The 17,376-nt window shown below is 50.1% G+C and overlaps 1 protein-coding gene across 16 annotated transcripts in view; it reads left to right on the top strand.

Annotated features, from left to right (window-relative positions):
- The window catches only part of PIK3CD (phosphatidylinositol-4,5-bisphosphate 3-kinase catalytic subunit delta), a 55,022-nt gene that overhangs the window by 21,048 nt on the left and 16,598 nt on the right, over positions 1 to 17,376 (top strand). For 6 of the 16 annotated variants that reach the window (XR_011537588.1, XR_011537590.1, XM_070610892.1 and 3 more), the window contains exon 2: positions 3,714 to 3,830. The gene's annotated coding sequence lies outside the window, so the exon portion shown is untranslated. Of the gene's footprint in view, positions 1 to 706; positions 1,019 to 1,736; positions 1,938 to 3,713; positions 3,831 to 17,376 lie in introns of those variants that run through there. The other 10 variants (XR_011537589.1, XM_070610900.1, XM_070610895.1 and 7 more) reach the window with 6 other exon arrangements.

Genomic DNA, 17,376 nt, shown 5'->3' with positions numbered 1-17,376 from the left:
AGCAGCCCTGCGGGGCCTTGTGCTCCCCGACCTGGGCTGAGTCAGGGCGTCAGAGCCCCCAGCGGACTGTCTTCTGCAGCACTGCTCCCTTCCCCAGGCTGGGGGTGGGAGGAGTAAAGGGGAGGTGGACCGGGTGGCACGCTGGACGGGCCCCACCCAGTTGCCCAAGCTCCGCCTTCTCTAGAGATTGTCTGCCAAGTGCGCAGCCCGCTGTGTGGGTAGACGAGTGAGATTCAGTGTGTGAAGGTGCACGAGTGCGTGTGTGTCTGTGCTCTCGGTACTTGTGTCATTGTATGAGCGTCAGTTCACATAATTGTGCCTGAGTGTGTGTGAACGTGTATGCGAGTGTCTGTCTTTGTGACTGTGTCTGTGTGTGACATCTGGGCACGTGATACAGAGAGGAGGTTGCCTCCTCCCGCTCTGATCCCCGCTTCTTCTCCTCCTCGAGACGCCCGGGGCGCTGGGAACCCCCCTCCCCCGTGCTAGGTGCTGGGGGCGGGGACGCAGAGGTCACCGAGGGTCGCGGGACCTCCCATGACCCAGCCACCTGGTCGTCTCATCCCAGGCCCCTTCAAGCTTCCCAGGAGCTTCTGGCTGAGTTTTCCCCCTTGTCCTCCTCACACGCTCTCGGAGACGCCGGGACCGAGGGAGGCTGGGGGTGGGGGGGGCGGGGCTTGGATGGGTGGGCCCTGCACCTGCAACACTCAGTGGAGGCGGAGACCGGCGGAGCAATTAGACCGCCAAAGGGTGTTCCCAAACCACTTTCCTCCACCCCACGTCTGTCCCACCTGGTGGGACACCCCGGGGTGATTCTGAACCTCGCACTCCCCTCCTCCTCTTGCGCTCCACTCTGGCAAAGGCTTAAGTCTAGGGCTGTGGACCTCAAAGAACATTCTGAGGGGACATGGGACATTGTAGAGCAAGAAACGTATGGGTCCAGTACCAACCCAAAGTGGTCCCAAAGCCAGCTCTGCCGCTAAGAGGCGGTGGGATTGTGTGCAGACGTGCGTATGTAAAGGTAAGTTCCTTGCCCTCCGAGCTATGGGTTTCTCTTTCACAATCCGAGGGAGGCAATACCCGCCTTACAGTGTGATGCCTGCGTAGGAACTGGGGCGCCTGTGTAAAGCGCAGGGGGAGTGCCGCGCTAGTGCACGGACGCCATGCCGGCACGCGCACAGTTCATCGTAATGAACAGATGTGTTAGTGCAAGTCCCGGGTGAACCCATTATTTTCTCAGTCCGACATATAAGGGGAACTCCATTGGAAAAGAAGGCCTAGCGGCTGGGGAACAGCCCGCACACTGGATTTGAGCTCAGAGTCCGGCATGGCCAGTTGCTCGGTGACACCGGGTGGCGAACTGTGACACAGGCCCAGTGCCCCGCCCTTTCTGGTGATTCCCTGGGAACCCGGGAGCGGAAAGCGGTTTGGCGGACGACCAGCCCTCGCTCGCTTTGCAAATAGCACTTTCTATCCTCTGGTTACAAGGCGGGAGAGGGACCAGAGCCGGCATGCGCCCGTCCCCCGGGGTCCCGCGGCTGCTCGCCGGCTCCGCGCGCACACCCCGCCGGCCGGGCCGCAGCAGTGGGGGTCGAGGAGGATTTGCAGCGGCGCGCGCTCCGCGCCCGGCGGCCGCTCGCGAACACTTCGCCCGGCTGGGTTGTGAGAATTTGCCGACGGTGCCCGCCCGCGGCCGGCCTGGCCCCGCCCCCGCCGGCGCCCCGCCCCCGGCCCCGCCCGTGCCCGCCCCCAGTCCGGCCGCGCCCCTCGCCGGTGCCCCGCTAGCCGGCTCCGCGCCGCGGGCCTGCCCTCAGGCCCCCGCGGGCCCCGCGCCGCCGCCCCGAGGCTCGCGCCCTCCCGTCGCTCCGGGACCCGCCCGCCGCGTCCCCTGGGCAACCGTCTCCAGGGAGACCGGGCCCCGCCCCCGGCACCGACACCCGGTACGGAGCCCACCTGTGCGGGCGTCTGCGGGGTCCCAGTGCCCCCCACCTCACGCCCTGCCCCGCCCCGAGCCCTGCTTTGTCCGCTCGGGGCGATCTGGGGTCCAGGGGCGTGGGGGCTGGGGGGGCGGGTGCATTGCCAGGGCGGACCGGACCCGGCTGGGGAGGCCGAGGCAGGGGGCTCGCGTTGTGATTCTCTGGTGCGGTCTGGTTCATGCTCTCCTTCTCTCCTGATCTTATTGCATCCCTTTTGTGCCTCCGGGGGGCCTGGAATCCGGGGTGTCCCGCTGCCGCCCTTGATGGGCTGAGCAGGGCCCTCAGCCGGGCTCCGGACGCCTGTTCAGAGCAAGCTGTTTACTTGTCAGGGACGAGCAGTTGCGCTGCGCGTCCTCCCCTCCCCCTGCCCCCATTCGCATCCTGCGCTCTGTCCATTCCTAGCCTTGCCTCCCAGGCTTTGCCCTTGAACCCGGAGGGCTAGAGGGCGGCAGACCCAGGTCCTGAGGTCCCGGCCAGCGTGAGGGCCAGAGCAGAAGATGCATCTTCCTCCGGGGGAAGAGCGTCCTCCCCGGGCACCCTCTTGTGAATTCTGTCCCGGCTCCCTGTTTCCTGACCTGAATTCCTGAGGACTAATTCCTTCCTTGTCTTCCCTAACTCTTCTCTCGGCTCCATCATGCTTTCTGCTTTGTCTTTCGTCGTTCTGAAACTGTTTTCTCTACGATCATGTCTCATTTGCCTGTGACTGAGCTACTGGGATTTGTCCTCTTGTTAACTCCATTGGTCAGCAATGCAAGTTATTTCTTCCTTAGCTCTTGGCGCTGACCTCCCGTTTCTCTGGTGGCAATGCCTTGGGGAGTCCTTACCGGCCTCCCCTCGATGCTGAGTGAAGGGACCGGCCAAGCCCACGTTCCTGGGCTTCCCCAGCAGGGTCCATGGGGTAACCTTCCAAGGACTGGGCTGGCAGCACAGAGAATTCCAGTTTGGTCCTTGGGAAGTGTGTTCTTGGAATGAACGCCTTTTCTAAGGGCTTCCTAGCACTGGGCTTTTTGTCTCATGGAGAAGCTAAAGATTTAGGTTTCCTCGGGAGCCCTCCCCAGCTGCGCCTAGTGGCTTCCAGGCTGGAGTCTCCCTGCTGCGGAGGTAGCTGGGCGGGGCGCGGCCGGGGGAAGGGGCGGGTCCTGTGCTGGCCTCCAGCCGCCCGGGCTTTGGGAGCTCAGGTGTCTTTCTCTCTCTGGGGTCAGATGATTTCCAGGAGCCACCCACGGTGGAGGAAGAAACACCACAGATGCAGTGAGTGGGCGGCCCCCTGCCCACACACCTTCCTTTTCATCTCCATCCCGCAGGGATGAACCTTCCTTTATGATGTGATTTGGGTCTTGAATGGGACCTCAAGTTCACGAACCTACTTTTTGCAGCCATTGAATGGAGCTCTAAACCCAGGCTTGGCTCACACCACTCGCTGTGCTTTCAAAAACCAAACAAAACCAACAAATAACTCTAAAAGTGATTTGAGTCATCTGTATGTATATCTGTTCCTGCTTCAGGCACTGGAAATGCTCCTGTGGTTTGCCTAGTCCTACCGAAGAGAGCTGGTGGGGTGGCATTGACACAGATGGTGAGAAGGGCCCACCCAGCAGAATGTGATTGGTTTGCAAAAAGGGGACCTAGGTGGAACAGTCGCTTTTGAGCTAAAGTCCTGTGAGAGAATGCACAGAAGCCATCTGAGACATTCTCTTTTAACATTTTTCTTTTCTTTTCTTTTCTTTTCTTTTTTTTCAGATAGATAAGGAGCTGAGTCAGGCAAGGGCGGAATGACGCTCATTGATTCCAAAGCATCTTTAATCTGCCAGGCAGACAGGCCTTTGCTGCTGGTCTTTCTTGGACCATTCCAGAGAGGTAAGTTGGGCGAAGGAGACAATTGGGGGGGGGGGGGAGAAGAAGAGACGTCATTTTGTCGAGGGGTTAAGAATGTGAATGGAATCCGCGCTCCCTGACTCTCCAGCCAGAGGAGAACTTCTCGGTAGGACTGGAAAGCTGAAAGGAAGAGAATGACCCAAATTTGTGCTAGGAGCCAACGAGGGGGGATGTGAACTAGACCTCAGCCAGTTTCCCAAGAGAGGGATGCTGCTGCCTGGGAAAGGAAGGAATGACTTTGTTCTGAGCAGCCCTGGAGCCCATTATTAAGCTGCAACATTTGGTATTTGACTCACTCCGGTCATGGTAGAGTTAGGCTGGCCTATTTGGAGAGCGAAAAATTAAAATATTCTTCCAAAGGAAGTGGATTGAATTTTTATACTTGGTAGTGCTTCTCAAGGAGTCCTTGGGTAGGGACATTCCATTTCTCCCAAGAGTTGGCAGTCACTGTATCAGTAATAGGATGCTCCTTGGAATTCTAGGACATTAGCTTGCAAGATAATTGCAGTCCTTTCATTGTGCAAATGAAGAAACTGAGGCCAGAGGCTGACGCTGGCTCAGCATTGTCTAAACACCCCTCTTTGGCGTCTGCGGGTTGCTGGGTGCAGTTAGTGAGCACCCAGGTTGGTAGGCCAGCAGTCCCCTCTGCGAGCTCAGTGGGTGCGAACGTATTCTGTAAGCACATTCCTCCTCTGGTCGCTTGAGCAGCTGCCGTCCTTTCTGATGGGAAGGGGCATGGGGTTATAGCACAATGTGGTCCCTGGCGGCTCCTCTCCCCACCCTAACCTCATTTTCTCTAGATCTGCGTCCATACTTTCCAAGCTTCTTTGTTAGTGTGGATCTCTTTGAAAAGATGAAAATATGAAGCAGAATTTTAACCTATAAAGCCAATAAAAAAACAGAGTGCCGCTGTGGTACCAGTAGAGACTGGCGGGGCACTCCTTCTCAGCACCCTATCCCATTCCTGCTACCCTCTGAAGGCCTCACGGTGCTTCTGTGGGACCCCAGGACCCCCTGGAACACGGGTGAAAACCATGGATCCTGGAGACCTGTGTGGGGGATGGGAGTTTCTTCTACACACCTGTTTACAATATCTGGATTCTTTTTGTTTGTTTGTTTTTGAGGAAGATTAGCCCTGAGCTAACATCTGCCAGCAATCCTCCTCTTTTTGCTGAGGAACACTGGCCCTGAGTTAACATCAGTGCCCATCTTCCTCCACTTTATATGTGGGATGCCTACCACAGCATGGCGTGCCAAGCAGTGCCATATCTGCACCTGGGATCTGAACCGGCAAACCCCGGGCCACCAAGAAGCAGACATCCGCACTTAACCGCTGCCACTGGGCTGGCTCCCACTGCCTCGATTCTTATTTCAGAAGATGCCTTTTAATAATAACTTTTAACCCTTATGTTATTTTTATTTATAAAAAATACCTATTTACTATCAAAGAGTTGCAAAGTACAAAAAAAAAATTGCAAGCGCAGCTGTTCTATAACCCTCCCCCGCCCCCACTCAGAACCATGGTCTCCATGTTGGAGTGTCTGCCCCCACAGCCCCCAGAGAGTCGGATCTTTGCAAACTTGATTTTTATTTATTATTAAATATTATTATGAACTTCTTCATAAACATAACTGAATGCATATATTTATCTCTTCTCTGTTTCAAAAGCCCGCTAAAATGAGAGTAAAGGAATAAAAAAGGTATAAATTCTTAAGAAAACAGAAAAGTAGATGATAGAGAAGGAGGAATGTGAGCAAAAATTTTGAAGATAAAAAGCAGGTGGGGGAAAGAAGTGACACTTAGAATGTTGACTCTCCTTGTGCTGTGGGGGAGGCAAGGTGATGTGTCCACAGGACCCACTAAAGGCTCAGGAATGGGGGCTGCAGAGTGTTCCCAGCAGTGGGGTAGAAGGGGTGCTGGAAGCAGGAAGATTGGTTGAAAGTGTGTGTTAGAGCCACAGACCCCTCTCTCAGCCCACATAGCCAGGTGGTTCCCTCTCCCACCCCAGCAGAAAATGCCTTGGTTCCTGCAGGCGGTGTACAGGCTGTGAGGGGAGCAGCCAGGTCAGGGGAAGGCACTGTATTGAGAACAGGAGGATTCAGTGAAAGTTTGCATACTGAACAGTGACGCCCCTCCTGGTTGGCTCCCAGAAGAACAGGGCAGCCAGGCTTACACCCCCCCCCCCCCCCAGGCAGGGTCTGAAAGGATTTCTCTCTGAGGAAACTGACCTCACAAGAAGAATGACCCTCAGATACTGACATTGAGAGGGACCCTGTTGAAAGCTAGCTTGCTGCTTTGTCACTTCACAGCAATGCCTACCAAGCAACTAGCCCTACCTGGGCACAAAGAGCTTTCAGTGCCTCTCTTAAATCTGAATGGGCAGCCCTGCGCCATCCCACATAGCTGAGGCCTCTAGCATGAAAGACAGAGACCCAAACAAATAGGAAAAAAGGATTCAGAAGTCATAAACGTAGTTTTTTTTTTTTTTTACAAAAAACCTATTCATAAAACAAAAATAAGCTCTTGGATATTAAAACTATGATGGTAGAAGTAAAAATTTCGATAGACTAGACTTGGAAGATTGAAAAACAGATTTCTAGAAAGTAGAACAGAAAGACCTGAGAAATGGAAAATAGGAAAGAAAAGATAAGAAGATTAGAGAATCAGTTTGGGAGGCCCAGTACCCACCTCATAGGAGCTTAAGAAGAAGCCGGGAGAGAAATGGAGAAGGAGAAGTTATCAAAGAAACTACAGGAAAAAAATGCTAGAACTGAAGGCGTTTCTGCATTGAGTCTCTGGGTAGTATTTAGCACAGTGAGTAATAAAAGACACACTATGCAAAAGTAAAAGATGTGCTACAGGATATCATCATGAGCTTTCTAAACTCCAGAGGTAAGAGAGGAGTTACTAGACGCCAGCAAAGGGAAAAGAGGCCGCGTACAGACGATCAGAGAACAGGATGGTGTTGGACTTCGCAAAAGCAAAACCAGAAGCTACAAGACAATGGAGTGACTCTTTCAAATTTCCAAGGGTAATTAATTCTCAACTCAGAATTCTGTAGTCATCATTCAAGCAAAATCATAGAATAAAGACAATTTTTAGACATGTGAATTTTCAAAAACTTTACCATGCCCCCTGCCCCTCGTACCCCTTTCTGAGGAAGTTGCTGGAGGATGTGCTCTCCTAAAATAAGAGAGTAAACCAAGAAAGAGAAGCAAGTGGTACAGTTGTCTTTTCTCATTTGGCTCAGCTGCCAAATAGCTTTCTATATTTCAGCTATTATCTTACTCTGAGTCTTGGGATTGGGGAGAAGAAAACAAACACCTCCTCCACCATGGGAACAGACAAGTACTCACTTCCAAGCCTCCCCGTAGCTGGGACCTGTGACCTGGCTTCTTTGAGGAGATGCACCTACGCTATATTTTGATAGAGAAGAGAGGGATGGAGCATGTGCTGTATCCGTGGTTATGGTGGTAGCAGCAGTGATGAGCTGCAAGGTTGAGTTCTTGGCACAGAAGTGGCAGGAGTGTAAACTGGCGCCCGTACTCAGTGGCAATCACAGCAGTTTTCCCATCAGGCTTGATTCTGCATTGTGGAGTCCACGTAGTATGTTACAGTTACATTTCTTTTCTTGTTCAGCTTTTTGTTTTTCCTGGAGTTGACAGTTGCCTCATCTTTTTATTTGCTTTGTCTTCAGTGTACTAATCACTGATTCTTCCTCAAACTCTCCCACAGGACTGTGAAACCTCACAGTGCAACAAGTGTGTCAGATAATCTGTCAGCTCCTTCCCTGCTTAATATTGAGAGTGGGCTGCTTTACCTGCGACCAAGAACCCTGACTAGTGGAAACAATGGTGAAGGGAATTCCCATAATGAGGGTGAAAAGAAGTCCCAGTACTACAGCTGTGTAGCTGGACTAGAGAGCAACCAGCCCAATTTGCGGCAAATTGGCTGAAGGTCCCAGGAGGATGTATCTTCAAGGAAAAAAAATGGAACTGATCAGGGCCGGCCTGGTGGTGTAGTGGTTAAGTTCGCACACTCTGCTTCAGCAGCCTGGGATTCATGGGTTCAGATCCTAGGTGTGGACCTACACACCGCTTATCAAGCCATGCTGTGCAGGCATCCCACATGCAAAATAGAGGAAGATTCACACAGATGCTAGCTCAGGGCCACTCTTCCTCAAGCAAAAAGAGGAAGATTGGCAACAGGTGTTAGCTCAGGGCCAACCTCCCCACCAAAATAACAAAAAAAGGAACTGATGGATTATCTGACATATTTGGTATATTATGAGGAGTTTTATAGTTCTGTGGGAGAGTTTAGGGAAAAAGTACATATTCAAACAAAGAAAATTAAAAATGAAGCAACTATCAATTATAGAAATACAAAGTTGAACAAGGAAGCAGATAAAATCATCGTATGCTGCGTGGCTTAGTTTTGAGCAATATTTACATAGTCATAGTAATGTAAGCACTGAAATTCGATTAACAAAAAATTATTACATACCTATTTTCAGAAGATGGAGGAGACGGTATGTGTATGTGGGTATAAGAAAGCACAAAGTCATCTTCTAAGATAAGAAGTTAAAAACCAAGAAATATTGGGGCCAGCTCTGTGGCCGAATGGTGAAGTTCGTGGGCTCTGCTTCACAGCCCAGGGTTTCGCCAGTTCAGATCCTGGGCACGGACATGGCACCGCTCATCAAGCCATGCTGAGGTGGCGTCCCACTGCCACAACTAGAAGGCCCCACAACTAAAAATACACAGCTATGTACTGGGGGGGTTTGGGGAGAAAAAGGAAAAATAAAATCTTAAAAAAAAAAAGGAAATGTCAGTATAAACCTCTAGTTTCGAAATGTAGAGGTGAATACCCAAAGAAACAGCCAAAATTGGGGGCGGTATGCTTGGATGTAGAGGTCCGGAGACTGCTATTTTTTTTTTTGCTGCAAGCATTTTAGTTTCAATTAATTTTTTAAATCATGTGGTTGCATAACTTTCATAGCTATTAAAATTTAAAAGTCATTATTATGACATCCATATCCACCCATAATTAGCTGTTTTCATTTTCTCTATACTTTCTGGAATGTTTTGTCCACAAACATATGTCCCCATGATAAATGTCTGTGCCTTTTTGTCTGATTTAATGTGGGGAGTATTTGCAGTGCTGTGTGTTGTGCACAGGTGCCGTTTTCATGACCACATTCTCTCCCATTGGGTTACTTAGCCGTTTCGTTAGTATTTTTGATTTATCACTTTCTCAAACAATATCACAATGAAGATCTTTGTGCATATAGCTTTTTTTAACTTTTGAATTACTTCTTTAGGATAGTTGCCAAATTCCCAGAATTCCCACATCAGACCATGGATCTTCCTCCTGATTTGATGTGTAGTGCTGAGGGGCTCCACTTGGCTGCAGGCCCGTGGCCCCCCGGATGGGCCGTGAACTGAACCTCACAGGAGATAGTTGAGATAGAATTTTCTGCAGGGTGGTTGGCTCACTTTTTCTGATGGCAGCAGCAGGAGTCAGAAGTCTCTTTTCTTCCATATAGAACAGAATTTCCAGAGACCCACCCTGTCATTCTTTAATATCTGTTCTGGTTTTCTCCCATTGAGGATTTTTTTTTTCCTTTTTAAATAATCAAATTAAAAGTTAGTCTCCTATTAAATAGTATGACCTCAAGAGAGACATGTTTAAAATGGGAGAGAGTAAAAAGTAAATTAATTAAGAAGAAGAAGAAAAAAAACAACTGAGGGAAGCAGAAGAGGCTCGATGAGGAAACCAGGCAGTGAGGCAGTTCATGTCCTCGGCTTACCATCCAAGTGGACGCTGAGATGCTTTCTGCGTGATTCACTTCACCTTGTTTCATCCGTGCCCACCCTTTGCCCCCAGACCCCTGTTTCTCCTGTGGCTCCGGGTGTCAGACAGCCCTCCAGACAAGCCCTAGTCCCAGGCATGGTCTTCGGGATGCCTTTCTTGCCTGCCCTCTGGCTTCTGGAGATTTCCTCCCCATTCCCTTTTTGGATTCATATACCCGCCCCCATCTGACCACCACTGGACAGTAGCTTTGCCTTAGATGACAGAAGAGGTGCCCCCTGCTTTGGATTTGAAGGCCTCCCTTTTGCTGTGGGTGACAGCTGTGGTGGAGACACTCTTTCTGCCCTGAAGACGGGGCCACCAGGGATGGGCGGTGCTACTAGACCCCACAAGACACGCTGAAGGCGTTTCCGTGAAAGGTTTAGTGTTTTGGAAGAACAGCATATCTATCTTACGACTATACCTGTTGGGGCCTCTGGGCCGTTCGTTCAGTTTTCCTTCTGGTCTGTAGTTCATTCTTTGTCAAGAAGGTTCTTAAGGACAGGAAGCATCAAGGCCGTGGTGCCGGCGTGCCTGCTGCTCAGCTGTGAAGAGCAGAGGGTTGGGGCATTTTGTGGCAGGTAGAGCCCAACGTTTTCCCTCATTAATCTGGCCCTGCCAGCTCCTACCTGGGACCCTGGGCTAATTGCTTTCCCACTTCTCGCCTCCCTCCCTTCCATTTCCCTCACAGCAGCCAAAGCATCTTCTTTGTTAGGCATAAAAGCAGGCCCTATCAGATCCCTGCTTAAAACACTTGGATGACTTCCCGTTGCAGTGATGATAAAACCTGGACGCCTCATCATGGCTACAAGGCCCTGCAGGATCGGCTTCACTGTCTCTCCCAATCATCTCCCCTTCGGGCCCTTGACTCCAGTGACCTGGTCTCTTGCCTCAGGGCCTTTGTACATCCAGGTCCAGCTGCCTGAAACCCTGTTTGATAGGTCTTTGCAGGATCCTTCTCATGATTTTGGCCTCAATTCCAAAATGATCTCACCTGGGGACCCTTTTCTGATCTGCCATCCAAAGGAGCCCCTCCCTGCAAGCCCCTTTTTATTACGTTCCAACTCTTTTACTATTGAAATCGTCTTGTTTATTCATTTTTCTTTTTACTTTTTTGTTTTCTCCTGTTAGACTGAAAACTCCGTAAGAGCAGAGATGGTGCCTGTCCCACTCCCTGATGGGCATGTAGAAGGTGCTCAAATAAATATTTGTTGAATGAGTGGATGAACGAATGAACAGGACTTGGGGTCCGCAGCCTTCTGGGCCAAAGCGGGACCCTTCACATTCCTTTTCCTGAGAGTCTCGAGGAGGCGGTGGTGGTTGAAGGACCTCTGGGCTTTTCCTGGCAGCCAGAGCAGGGGGTGGTTTCTAGAAAGCTCTTTTAGGGCGAACATCCAGAGTCTCCACTGGGAAGTGGGCCCTCTGGGTAGAGCACCTTCAGACTCCACCTCTGGAGCGCCCACTGGCACTCACTTTCCACGTAAATCGGGTAACAGGAAAGTGTCCATTTCATTCTCTGTGGGAGGGTGGCTGGGAAACAGAACGCTTGGTTAGAAGGACTTTTTGAGGCTGAGAAGTACCTGACAATAAACCCAGATCAAGAGGCCCAATGTGGACGCTGCTCTGTTCAGCATGGTGCTGAAGGCCAGCCCGTGTGGCCCCTGCCCCTTGTCATGGTGACTGCTAGTCTTGTATCTTCCCAGCCTGGGTTGATGGTAGATGCTTGGACTATGTGTGTAACTACCTTCTAGAAGTTTCTGAGGCTCTTTCTCCTGGGCTCTTTGGGTGGTAACTTTCAACTCTGAAATCCAGGCGTTTGTCCTGGGGTTAAGAATCTGAGCATCTGTATGAACAAGTTCGTAGGAATGACCCAGGGTGGACACTGGACTCTTGCCCTAGTATCACATCTGAAGGTGCATGCCCTGTTTTGCCCCGGGCATCCTCAGGGAGGAGGATGTTTATTGCTCAGATAAGCAGGACACAGCTTGCCTTCTTTTCCCTGCCGCCCGCGGCAGCACAGACCCTGCTGAGAGGGACTTGTGTTCCCTTGGGAAGCGATTCCCCAGAGCATGTGACTGTAGCACCAGAAAGCCTGTCTCACGTTGGCAAAGGCTGGGCAACAGCTCCTCGTCAGAGTGTCAGCCACATTTGCAATGGGCACTGGAAAGACGTGGAAGTCTGGCAGACTCAGGGGACGCCAGCTCAGAGCTCCAAGACGGAGTTTCAGAAGGATTGAAAGGGATTCTTCAGCAGTCCCGAGCTTGGGACAAGCCACCAGCCGGCAGGTCTGCCAGCCCAGGGGGACTGTTGGATGGGCTGCACCCTCATTCCCAGGTGGGAGGAAGTGTTTGTGCTCTGGGAGACTACAGCCCTTGCTTGCTCTCCTTTCTTCGAAATAAACGAAGGCCCCCGAAGCATTGCCTGCTGCTGGCTGGGGAGGATGATGGCGGCGTAAGTACTTTTACTGAAATCTTGAGAGGAACTCCTCTGCTGGCCGCTCAGGACTCAGAAGATCAGGCCCCTCAGACATTCTCAGCTGGAGAAACCGTTCTTCAACCTTAGACCAGAGAAGGGGCATCTAAGAGCAACTAAGAGAGCATCTAAGTACATCTGAGAGCATCTAAGAGCAACTGGCCAAAGGATGGTGCGGTCTTGTGTGTGACAGAGGCCCACACGCCAGCATCACTCTGCTGTCCCAGAGCTGTTCTGTGGTCTCTGCTGGCCGGGAGGCGGGCAGGTGAAGGGAACGGAGCTCCTTCTTGTCCAGTGCTCTTTGGTATTTGTTAATGGTTCAGATGTGGACAGACAGAGAAGTCCTGCCTCAAGATTCTGGAGGACTCAGTGAAGAAGGATTGCTCATGGCTTGTCTGTGGTCGATCCACTCTAGTGCCTGGAGGGTGTTCCTGGCCCTCCCTTACCCTCTGTCTCTAGATCATCTCACCTGTCCCCATGGCTCCACGTATGTCTGTAGCGTGCTTACCAGTTATATCTCTGTGACCCCAAAGACCTCTCTCCTGAGCTCCAAACTGAGAACTTTGCCCCTTGGCTCTCTTCACTGGGATGTTCAATAAGCAGCTGAGATTCCATACGTCTGAAGTGGAGCTCTTGCTGTTTTATTTCTCCCCAAAATCTGTTTCTCCCTTATACTTCCCTATCTCAGAAAATCTCCAAAACCCATCCAGTCTCCCAAGCCCAAATCTGGCTGGCATCCTTCCTTCCTCAGTCCCGGTCCCCATCTGATCACCCGAGCTCCTAAATAGATCTTGATTCCTTGTCTCCCCAGCCCTTCCAGCGGCATCGTCTCAGACGCCAATCAGATCCCATGGCTCCTTTGCCTGAAAGCCTCCAGGGCTGCCCTTCACTCTTAGGTTGACACCCCGGTGCCCCCCCCATAAAGGCCCTACAGGACTGGTCCCTGTTGACTTCTTCAACCCGTCTCATCCTGTGACCCACGCTCCAGCGGCAGTGGCCTGCCTTCCATCAGCTTTGGACATGCTGGCTCACTCTGGTCCTCAGCACCGGTGTTCTCTCCTCAGAGGGGCTTGCATGGAGGAACCCCTCCCGGCTTCTCTCCATCACGTCGCCATGTGACACACGGCCCTTCACTGCATTGATTGAACGCTGATCATCCTTCTCACCTACTAAGTACTTGGCTCTGAGTGTCTCCCCTTCTGGCAAGTAACCTTCAGGGGAGGGACCCTTAGACTTGTTCACCATTGTATTCCCAGCACCTTGCGTGATTCCTGGCACTTAATAAATAGAGTTGAATAAACTGACATATCTCAGACTGAGTGATATATACAAAATATCAAATCCAATAATGGGGGTGCTGATTATTTCTGTGAGATGAAATTATCAAGAATTGTGAATTCCTGCATTCAGATTCAGGAAGTTGGGTTCCTGTCCAGGCTGGGAGAATGTGGGTCACTGTGAGAACTGTCTGGAGTGTCAGCAGCCAACAAGCTCAGTGATGATGTGGCCACCAAAGAACTTTCTGGGAGGGGGGTGGGGAGCCTGATACACTTTCAGACCGAGCAGGTGGGAGCTTGCTGCCCAGAACTTTCTTCTGTAATTTGTCCTGTGAAGCCCTATTTGGAGCATCGTGTTAGCTTGGAGCACCAAACTTTGGCAAAAGAGTCTAAAACCTGCATTAAAGGGAGAACAGTCAGAGGTCCTGGGGCCACCATCCAGCAGGAAAGCCATCAGAGAACAACTCCGTGAGCCTCTAGATGGCGGCACAAAGGACAGAGTGGCTCTTAGAGGTGGGCTAGTGTCCAAGGAGAGAACTTTCTAAACACTAGAAACTTCCAGAAATGGATTGTGCTGCTGCATTAATGGAAATAGACACTTTCAGCTGCAAGTGACAGAAAACCCAACTCAAACTGCTCTAAGTTAAAAAGAAAAAAAAAGCCAGGGGTGATTTATTGGCTAATAGCACTGAAAAGTCCAGGAATAGGGTCTAGCTCCAGGCAGAGCTGGATCCAGGGATCAAAGGATGTCCTCAGGACTCCGCTGGTACGCTCCACTCTGAACTTTGCCTTCCTCCACATTGGTCCTTTCTCAGCTTCCACTCCTAAGGGCAGCAGATGGTCACCAGCAGCTCTAGGTAGACATTCTGTCTTTTCTGCTACGCTAGGAGGAAGTCTCGAAAGAAGTCCAGATGTCAAAACCTGTGTACTGATTTGATATTTACATGCCCATCCTGGAATCACTGTGGCCAGAGAGATGATGTGTAATGATTGGCTGGGGCCCAAGTCCCATTCTATCTTACAACCCAGACCCTGTGGCTGGGGGAAATTCAGGGCTCTGATTGGCTGGGCCTGGGTCTCAGGCCACTCTGGTAGTCGGGGGTGAAGTCAACTCATCTGAACCACTTGGATTGAGGGTATGTTGAGTCTGTGACAAGTCCTCAGCTCCCAGATCAAGAAACCAGAAATTGTCGGCCCCCAGAAGGCCCTCATGCCCCTTTCCCCCAGGGTAACTGCCCTCCCCCTGGGGTAACCCCTGCCCTATCTCTTCTTCTGCCAACATAGATTAGTTTCCTATATAATTAGAATCTGAGCACATACTCTTTTGGGCCTGACTTCTTTCGCTCAGCTTTGTGTTTGTGACATTCCTTTATGTTGTGTGTATTTATAGATCGTTCATTCTCATTGCTATATAACATTCCACTGGGAGAAGATACCACAGTTTGTTTTTCCATTCTACTGCTGATGTGCGTTTGGGAAGTTTCCAGTTTGGGCTGTTATGAATAGCAATGCTGTAGACACACTCCTGGACACGTCTTTTGGTGCACATGTACTTGCATTTCTGTTGGGTGTATACCTAGGAGTGGAATTGCTGGGTCAGAGGGCATTCGTGTGCCCAGCTTTAATTGATACTGCCAAACAGTTTTCCAAAGTGGTTGTACCAATTTGCATTCTTGGAGCAGTTCTGAAGTCCCTGGATTAGCTGGCATCTGTGTCCCATACAAACTGCAGAGCGATGAGTCTGGGCCTCATAGAAAGTTGGGGCTTGTTAGCAGCTGCACTCTGGGTCCTGGGCCCACAAAGAGGGAGAGAGTTCCTGCTTTCTCCTGTTGCACTGCTGCCGTTTGATTATGTTCTGTCCACGCCATCCTGAGTCTTTCTCTTTTAGGACTGACTTTTGTATGAAAGTATTTCCCTGCATCTCAGGTGGATGAGTGTAGTTGGAGTCTGCATTTCCGTAGTACTAAGGGGCAGGGGAGTGAGGGCTGCATTTGTCTTGGAGCGCCATCCGCCCCTTTGGCTAGAGTTCTGGTGAGCTTGTGCCTTGCCTGCTCTACTCAGCCTCAGGATCGAGTGGCCAAAGGTGCTGCTGACTCCCCGAGCTTGGCCGATGCACATAGAGCACTCTACATGGATTCTGCAGGATTCCTGAGTGTCACCAACATTTTGAATCAAAAAAGAAAGCCTTGGCCTGACCATTCTCAGAAAGAGGAACCCAAAGTAGGATGTGGCTTTACAATCAGAGGAAGTGGATCCCAGTGGTGGTAGCGCAGGATGGTGTGTGTGTCCTGCTGCACAGAGCAGCTTCTGCATCCAGCCGAGGCTGAGGCCTGGGCCCAACTGGCAGAGCGACCAAAAGAACATCTCTCTCAAACTAAACATTTCCTTTCAACTATTTTTTTTTTTTTTGAGGAAGATCAGCCCTGAGCTAACATCTGCCGCCAATCCTCCTCTTTTTGCTGAGGAAGACTGGCCCTGAGCTAACATCAATGCCCATCTTCCTCTACTTTATATGTGGGATGCCTACCACAGCATGGCCTGCCACACGGTGCCATGTCCGCACCCCGGATCTGAACCAGCAAACCCCGGGCCGCCAAAGTGGAATGTGCGCACTTAACTGCTGTGCCACCGGGCAGGCCCCTCCTTTCAACTATTTTTAAAAGTCATTTAAATCTAGGAGAATCTGACCTCTTGTTAGGGTAACTTTTTAAAAAATTATCTTACTGAAGTCACATTGGTTTATAACATTGTGTAAATTTTGGGTGTACATTATTATAATTCAGCTTCTGTATAGACTGCATCGTTTTCACCACCAAAAGTCTAGTTTCCGTCCGTCACGATACATATGTGTCCCTTTACCCCTTTCGCCCTCCCCCCAACCCCCTGCTCCTCTAGTGACCACCAATCTGTTCTCCTTGTCTGTGTGCTTGTTGATCTTCCACATAGGAGTGAAATCATATGGTGTTTGTCTTTCTCTGTCTGACTTACTCTGCTTAGCCTAATGCCCTTAAGGTCCATCCATGTTGTAGGGAACTATTTTTCTAAAAAATAAAAATCATAGGACATAAAGGAAAGGATTGATAAATTTGACTGTATCAACGTTAAAAACTTCTCCTCATCAAGAAAACACCATGAACAAAGTGAAAAGATGATGTGGACTAGAAGAAGATATTTCCAACTCATTTAATCAACAAAGGAATTGAATCTAGAGTGTATAAAGAAACCCTACAAACCAATAAGAAAAAGATAACCCCACTGAAAAATGCGTAAAGTTTATAAGCAGGCTATTTGCAGATGATAAATGTTTTATGGATAATCGGGAAATGCAAGTTAAAATAGCAAGAGAGCAACTCATGCCTATCAGATTGGCAGGAATGAGTAGATTTGGCAATACCAAGTACTGGCGAGGATATGGAGATTAGGCACTCGGCAATGGTGGTGCCATTGCTAAGGGGCCACTCCTTTACTTGGGTCAAGTTTGTGATGTGGTTAGACCTGTCATAGGTTATACCTATGATCCGACAGCCCCACTCTTAGGTATATACCCTAGACCTGCGCTGTCACGTGTGGCAGCCACCAGCCACATATAGCTCTCGAGCCCTTGAAATATGGAGAGTGTGACTGAGGAACAGAATTTTTAAATAATTAATTTTAATTCATGTAAATGTAAGAATTGATACTCAATTCACTTTCTTTTAAGTATATTTGGAACAACTTGAGTCTGAACCCACTTTTTCACCAGTAAATTATATGAAATCTATGTATAGAAGTATTTCTGATGAAAATCTAGTGTCCAAATTACAGTGTGCTCAAGTGTAAAATACACACCAGACTTCAGACTTAATAGCAAAAAAAAAAAGTAAAATATCTCCTTAGTAATTTTTCTGTGTTGATAACATACTGAAACAAACGTATTTTGGATCTATTGG

The sequence above is a fragment of the Equus przewalskii genome, chromosome 2 (genome assembly GCF_037783145.1).
Source record: "Equus przewalskii isolate Varuska chromosome 2, EquPr2, whole genome shotgun sequence".
In the NCBI taxonomy this organism is placed as follows: domain Eukaryota; kingdom Metazoa; phylum Chordata; class Mammalia; order Perissodactyla; family Equidae; genus Equus; species Equus przewalskii.
This window is presented reverse-complemented; position numbering and strand designations above follow the sequence as displayed.